The sequence below is a fragment of the Euwallacea similis genome, chromosome 7 (assembly GCF_039881205.1).
Source record: "Euwallacea similis isolate ESF13 chromosome 7, ESF131.1, whole genome shotgun sequence".
Classification (NCBI taxonomy): Eukaryota; Metazoa; Arthropoda; class Insecta; order Coleoptera; family Curculionidae; genus Euwallacea; species Euwallacea similis.
The window spans coordinates 2,257,371-2,264,462 of record NC_089615.1 but is presented as its reverse complement, the minus strand read 5'-3'; the positions used below and the strand labels follow the sequence as shown (position 1 = coordinate 2,264,462).

Sequence of the window (7,092 nt, the reverse complement as noted above, 5' to 3'; positions counted from 1 at the left end):
TTTTCTTCATTAAATGAAAGCTGTAAAGAAAGATGATAAAATTTGGAGGATTTAAGGTAAAGGATGCAAACAAGTATCGATCCATTAAATTAGCATCCTTAGTGTATTTGCAATTGTCTGGTGAAGTTAGAAAAAGGTTACAGAAAATGTGTTGAAAATAACTGATACATTCAGCACTTGTGGATTTTGAATTTTCATAAATTATTTATATAAAAAAATATTTATTTTCGTTTCATGGTATCAAAATGCAATTTGTATATGTTAGTTTTAAATTAATTTATTATTTTCAAGATGGAACTAATAAATTAATAAATAATAATTACTAATGATGCTCGGTCTGTTAATTTATTAATGGCAATTGCGATTTGGAACAACAATATAATCCCGCTTTTTAAATATTAATACCGTGAAAGCGACTAAACCAAATATCAACACGTTATATATTTTTAAAATTAGAAAATAAAGATCTATTCAATTTTTATAAAATATGCAGAGTGTTTCTTTATAAATTTATTGGTTTTGTGTCCTTTTTTAACTTTGCAACGTTGATTTGCTACGTAATATTTTCTGACGATTGAGGATAAATCTTAGAATTTTTGTATTTAAAGTTTTTCTTTTTTTTTATATACTAAAAGTGGTAATTGCTATTTAAATATACGGACCAACCCTGTACATATTGATTTACACTTCTATGCTTAGTACCGCCTAAAATGGTTATAATATGGCTCGTAGTAAAAATACAAGTTTGGATTTAAACAGTTAGTCGTGTTTCATTATGAAAAAGGTTACTTCTACAATAAAATTGCCTACATGCTGAAATAAAGCAAAAATACAGTTAGAGATATTATATCGCGATATTAAAATTAAGATAGATTTGATTTTATTCCACAAAAAGGCCGTCCAAATGTGTTGAATGCAAGGGACCAACGTCTTATGCGAAAAATTAAACAAGATCCCCTAATTAGTGCTCCAAAACTTCAAATATATTTAGAATATAGTGAGAAAAAGGTATCTTTTCAGACAATACGCTGTTACATACAGTCCCATGACTATCATAGCAGAATAGTAAGAAAAAACCGTGATTATCGCAGAAGAACAAGAATACTTGACTAGAATTTGCTTCCAACTATGTGTTAAAAAATAATAATAATTACTGATTAGATGTAATTTTCTGCGACGAGTTCAAATTTAACATTTTTGACTCACATGTACGCCCAAGAGTTTGAAGAAAAACAACCGAAGTTTTAAAAAGCGAAAACTGACATCCAAAAGTCAAGCATAGTGGAGAGTCTGTTATGGTATAGGGTTGTATATCAAGTGTAGAAGTTGAAAAATTGGTATTTATCGAAGGAAATATAGATAAAATGTATTATTTAAATTTTTTCAAAACAAAACCTTCGATCCGGTGCTGAGGCACATGGGCATTTTAAACAAATATAAAGTTTATCGGTTAGCGATTTCAAACATAGCGCAGGGATAGCAAGAGAATGGCTATTTTACAATTACCCAAAAGTAATCAAAAGTCCAGCACAGTCCCCAGATCTCAACCCTATTGAGAACGTGTGGCATTTTCTGCAAATGCGGATCAGAAAATTCGAAATTATGTCAAAATAGCTTTGAAGCTAGCGTTACTAGGAGAATGGTCTAAAATTGATACGGAGTTTAAAAAAAAGTATATTTTTTCGATGCCTAATCGTCACTGAGAAGAATTGTCACTGAATAAAGTGGAGGACATACAAAGTGTTAAAAATTTTTTGCATTTTGTTTAAAACGTATATATGTGTTACGTGTTAAAACGTATAATAATAAAACAGTTCGAATATTTTTGGCTCTTTGTATTGTAATCATTTTGTTTATTCTTCAAGATTTTTTTTATTGTGTGATTTTTTCTAATATCAAATGTATGCCTTCGTTCTAAATGATTTCATGCATCATTATAAAAAAATCGGTTTTTGCTTTTCAACGTTTAAGTCTGAAATATCATGTTTTGTAAACGTTTGGCCACTGTCCGAATATTCTCGGCTTTGACTATATAAAACAATAGAAACAAGAAGCTTCTGAAGCTTGAGAGGAACAAGAACTTTTTGTTAACCGAGTCTCATGAAATTCATAAGTTATTATTCATAATGGTGGTTCAATGGATCAAAAAACCAAACTTCCTTTGCGGAGTCCATAGTACCCATGCAATTTTTCATGGTTTTCGCAATAGCTAAAATTTGTTGATGATGCATTTTTAGGCCATAACAAGAACCATAGTCGCGCAATACACTATTGACTTGGAAATAAAACGTACGTTCAAATCGTGAAGGAAAATTTTTAAATCAGCATTAAGAAAAATTTATCCTCATTACTCATGCCCATAAGCAGCAAAAGCTTTTACAATATTTGAGTTACTAAATATTATTCCAAGTATAGTAGATAACCATATTTTCTGTTTTCGTAAAAGGTAGATTCAAACAAAGAATTCGTCACACAAGCACGTTTATATATTCCAATTATCTTCTCTCTGATTTTCTTCAGCCACGAAGACTCTTTAAAGGAATAGTAACAATACACATAACAGTCTCCATTGTCTTGAAAGAACCTTACGAAAAATAAACTTCAAAGTAGGGTCATCATAACTGCGCTGACTGGTCGGTAATGGTGTCATAAAAAAGGGACTTTTGAGGTATCAATAAACCACCATTGAATGGCTGAAAAGAGAAAGGCATTCTATAGGGTGTTTTAAAATAAGTCTGCCACCTATTTATTGTGGGTTACCGTGACCGAAATAAGAAATAAAGTACAATAAATATGCGTCCAAATGCCCCACCCTGTTTGCGTGATACAGGGTGTTAAAATTATGTTACATTTTCGCTTTTTCATATTTCTTGTATACCTAATAGTTTAACGGCTAAAAATTATTTTTAACAAATAGTGTATTTTTGCGGCTGTAAAAAAGTATCAAAGCATCACACGGTTACTTTGGTTATACATTTGAAAAATAAAATGTTTGTTTTTGACTCCCTAAGTATTAGTAATTAGCAAATGGAACTAGTAGATAAATAAATCGAAATATGAAGTACACATTTCCTGAAATGACGAACATGTTGTCTGTGTATGGTGAAATCTGTAGTAACTCACATAGAGCTAAACGTACCTATCGTGAAAGATTTCCGACTAGCCAACAGCCAAGTATTGTCGTTTTTCCAGGTATTGAGAGACAATTGAGAGAAATTGGTATTTTAGCCACATTAAAGTCAAATTTTGGTGCCAGAAGGACAATTCGGACTGTAGGTGCTGAAGAAGATATCTTTCAAATATTTCAATCTTTCTGTTCTAACTTGCGTTGCGGCTCGCTCTCTAAATGCTAGTCATTCTTCATTTTGGAGAATTTTGCAAGAGTAGCTGTTGTATTCGTTTCATCTATGTCAAGTTCAATCGCTACTTCCAAATAATTATTTTCTTAGGGGTTCATTTTCTCAATAGTATCTCCAACTGCTGAGAGATCCACAATTTAGCAATACATAATAGTTTTATTTTTAGATGAAGCTATTAGGTGTACAACTTTGCTTCCGCCGTTTTTTTTCCGAATTTCGCGATTTTATTGTAAAAAACTAATTATACCTTTAGGATCCAAAGTATTGTCCATCGCTGGCCACTACTTTCTCCCATCTTTCGGGCAGCATACGAATCCCGTGTTGAAAAAATTGGACATCTTTTGAAGCGATCCACGATTCTATCCAATTTCTTACTTCTTCATAAGACCGGAAGTGTTGGTCAGCTAGCCCATGTGCCATGGATCGAAACAAGTGATAATCAGAAGGAGCTAGGTCAGGAGAATATGGCGGGTGGGGTAGGACTTCCCATTTCAATGTTTCCAAGTATTTCTTGACCACTTGCGCAACATGGGGTCGAGCATTATCGTGCTGCAAAATCACTTTATCATGTCTCTCGTTGTATTGCAGCCGTTTCTTTTTCAATGCTCGGCTCAAACGCATTAATTGGGTTCGATAAAGAGCACCTGTGATTGTTTCAGTTGGTTGTAACAGCTCATAATATATTACGCCGAGTTGATCCCACCAAATACAGAGCATGATTTTGGAACCATGAATAGACGGTTTGGCCGTCGACGTGGAAGCATGGCCGGGATATCCCCAAGTCTTTTTGCGTTTGGGATTATCGTAATGAACCCATTTCTCGTCCCCAGTCACAATACGATGCAGAAATCCCTTCCGTCTTTGCCTTGCAAGCAACTGTTCACAAGCGAACAGACGCCTGTCAATATCTCTTGGTTTCAACTCGTACGGCACCCAATATCCTTGCTTCTGAATCATTCCCATGTCTTTGAGGCGTTTTGAGATTGTTTGTTGAGTCACTCCCAATGATTGTGCCAATTCTTGTTGACTTTGACACGAGTCTTCGTCAAGTAATGCTTCCAAGTTCGCATCTTGGAAAACCTTCTTTCTTCCACCGCTATGTTGGTCTTCGACGTGAAAATCACCGTTCTTGAAGCGCTGAAACCACTCACGACATGTCCTTTCACTAATAGTGGCTTCCCCATAAGTATCTGAGAGCATTCGATGAGCCTCAGCAGCAGATTTCTTCATATTGAAGCAGAAAAGTAAAACCTCCCGCAAATGACGAGAATTTGGCTCGTACACTGACATTTTCAATTGCGAATAACTTTATGATGAAGACACAAATAGACTAATATTTTTATGAGGTTATGTTAACAGGTGCCCAAGGCTCCTGCATGCCCACATGGGGTTATTTATTTCGATCATTACTTACCGCTACATACATCTATTCAAAAACGGCGGAAGCAAAGTTGTACACCTAATATATTTATTAGACGCGGCTATTTTAATGTCCGCAATTCTTATGTATGGGAAGAAGAAAATCCTCAAATAACAGCTGTGAGAGTTCACCAACATCGTTTTCCAATAGTTTATTGTACCATCTCGCTTGAACGGTAATACATATTTAATATTTCTTTGGAAGACTCTTTCTCAATTATTGGAAAACGTCCCTCTAAATATTAAAGAAAAGATTATCTTTCGATACCACGGAGCTCCAGCCCATTATTGCAGACAAATAAGGAATTTCTTGGATGAAGCTTTTCCGAGAAAGAAGATAGGACGAGGAGGACCCATTGCGTGGCCGCCTTGCTCACCCGACTTAACTAGTTGGGACTTCTTCTTGTGGGGTTTTCTGAAAAATTTAGTTTATTATACTCTTGTAGAAACTATTAAAGAATTGAGCCAAAGAATCTTTGCTAATTGTGAAATTATACAAAATACTCCCGGTATTTTTCATGCATTCGGGAAAACATTGAGGCAAATGGCCGTAAATTCAAATAGTTATTGTAGCATTCATTATTATTACTGTTATTATTTTTTTGAGAGGAATTAAGTTAATAATAAGAAATTTTTTGTCGTTAAATTATTTTATTAGTAATACAAAAAATGTGAATTATTTTTCAAATGTGTAACCATAGTAACCATACACAACGACTGTGATGCTTTAATATTTTTTTGGCAGTCGCCAAAAAGCACTATTTGTTGAAAATAATTTTAGCAATACAAAAAGTATGAAAAGACAAAAATGTGAGATCATTTTAACACATCGCATCACGAAAACAAAGGGCATTTAGCCATATGTTTATATGTACTTTATTTCTTATTTCGGTCTCAGGAACCTACAGTAAGTAGTTGGCGAATTTATTTTGAATCACTCTATATAAATGTCTCCATATCTCTTGAAGGTTATGCAAAAAGCGTGACCATCTCGTGCACGAAGACGTCGGGAGCGTGGAAAATATTGGGTCCCTGCAGTAAAATCAATTCATTCATCGAATGAATTGATTGCCCTTTTACGATCACTTTTTTTCTATTTATTACCTGTCAGTAATTTATGAATCTGAGGGAAGCATGTTCCTAGGAAAACATACTAGTCAAAAGAATCTAAAGAACAAGTATACTTGTGGCTATAATCTTTAACTAATAATATTATTTTACATAAAATTCGAGTACTAGGTCGATATCCAAACTAAAACTCATTTGTGAATAATACATTGGCCTATCCTTATAGACCAGGGGTCCCAAAACTTTTTAGAGATAGGGTTGCTTGTGAATATATAAAACTATGGGCAAGCCAAATATAAAATTTGATACGAAAATAATATGAATAAAATGACTCATTCAATTTTTTTTATCATTAATGAAGATATACAATTATCAATTAAAAAATACAAATAAATACAAACAAACACAAATATTTAATGTGGTTGATATACTTCTTTTGTATATCTTTTAATTATTTTATTTATATTTGGCGCCGATTTAGAAGCACTGATAGTCAAAAAATCTTTTAAATAATTATCAATTAGTTTTGACCGATTTTTTGATTTTTATATGTTTCAATCTTGAAAAATTATGTTTACAGACGTAAGTTGTTCCAAAAATAGAGATCATTTTGCTAGCAAAATTTCTAATATTGCTATAATAATTTTTTGACAACTAAAAATGAAACTCAATAAAATTTTAATTCTTAAACAAAGAATTCATAGTATTGTTAGATCGCAAATCTATTAATTCTTATTGCATATTCATATCAACCTTACTAGGATCTCCTTCAAATGAATTTTGGAATAAAATGGGCAATTTTACATATTTACAAAAATCTTTAAATCACATATGTAGCTCATTTTCTAACAATACAATTTTTTAAGTGTAACTTTAAGCTGAAAATGTAAATTTATTTTGAATAATTTTCTCCAAATTTTTGCAAAACTGAAATTGTAAAAAAATATTTTATTGCAACTGTTGCTTGAAAAGAAATACTTTTGTTTGAAATTATTTAAAACGAAGAAAAAACGTTATGTATAAGTTTTCCTTTTCTTTGCAACTTTACATTGAAAAAGTTAAGATGTTCAGTTATGTCAGTCAAAAATACTAGATCCCACAACCACATGGAACCTGAAAGTTCTGGAACTGATTTTAATTTTTCGACCATAAATGCCAGTATACGTCGCATATTAATTTTGTTTCGCAACTCGAAGCGTTTTAGTACTTTTTCGTGGTTCAACCATCGCACTTTGGTGTGGTACGA

At 32.8% G+C, this 7,092-nt stretch overlaps 1 protein-coding gene across 1 annotated transcript in view; it reads right to left on the bottom strand.

The window, feature by feature from the left end:
- The window catches only part of srl (spargel), a 96,570-nt gene that overhangs the window by 34,437 nt on the left and 55,041 nt on the right, over positions 1 to 7,092 (bottom strand). The gene's annotated exons all lie outside the window — the stretch shown is intronic.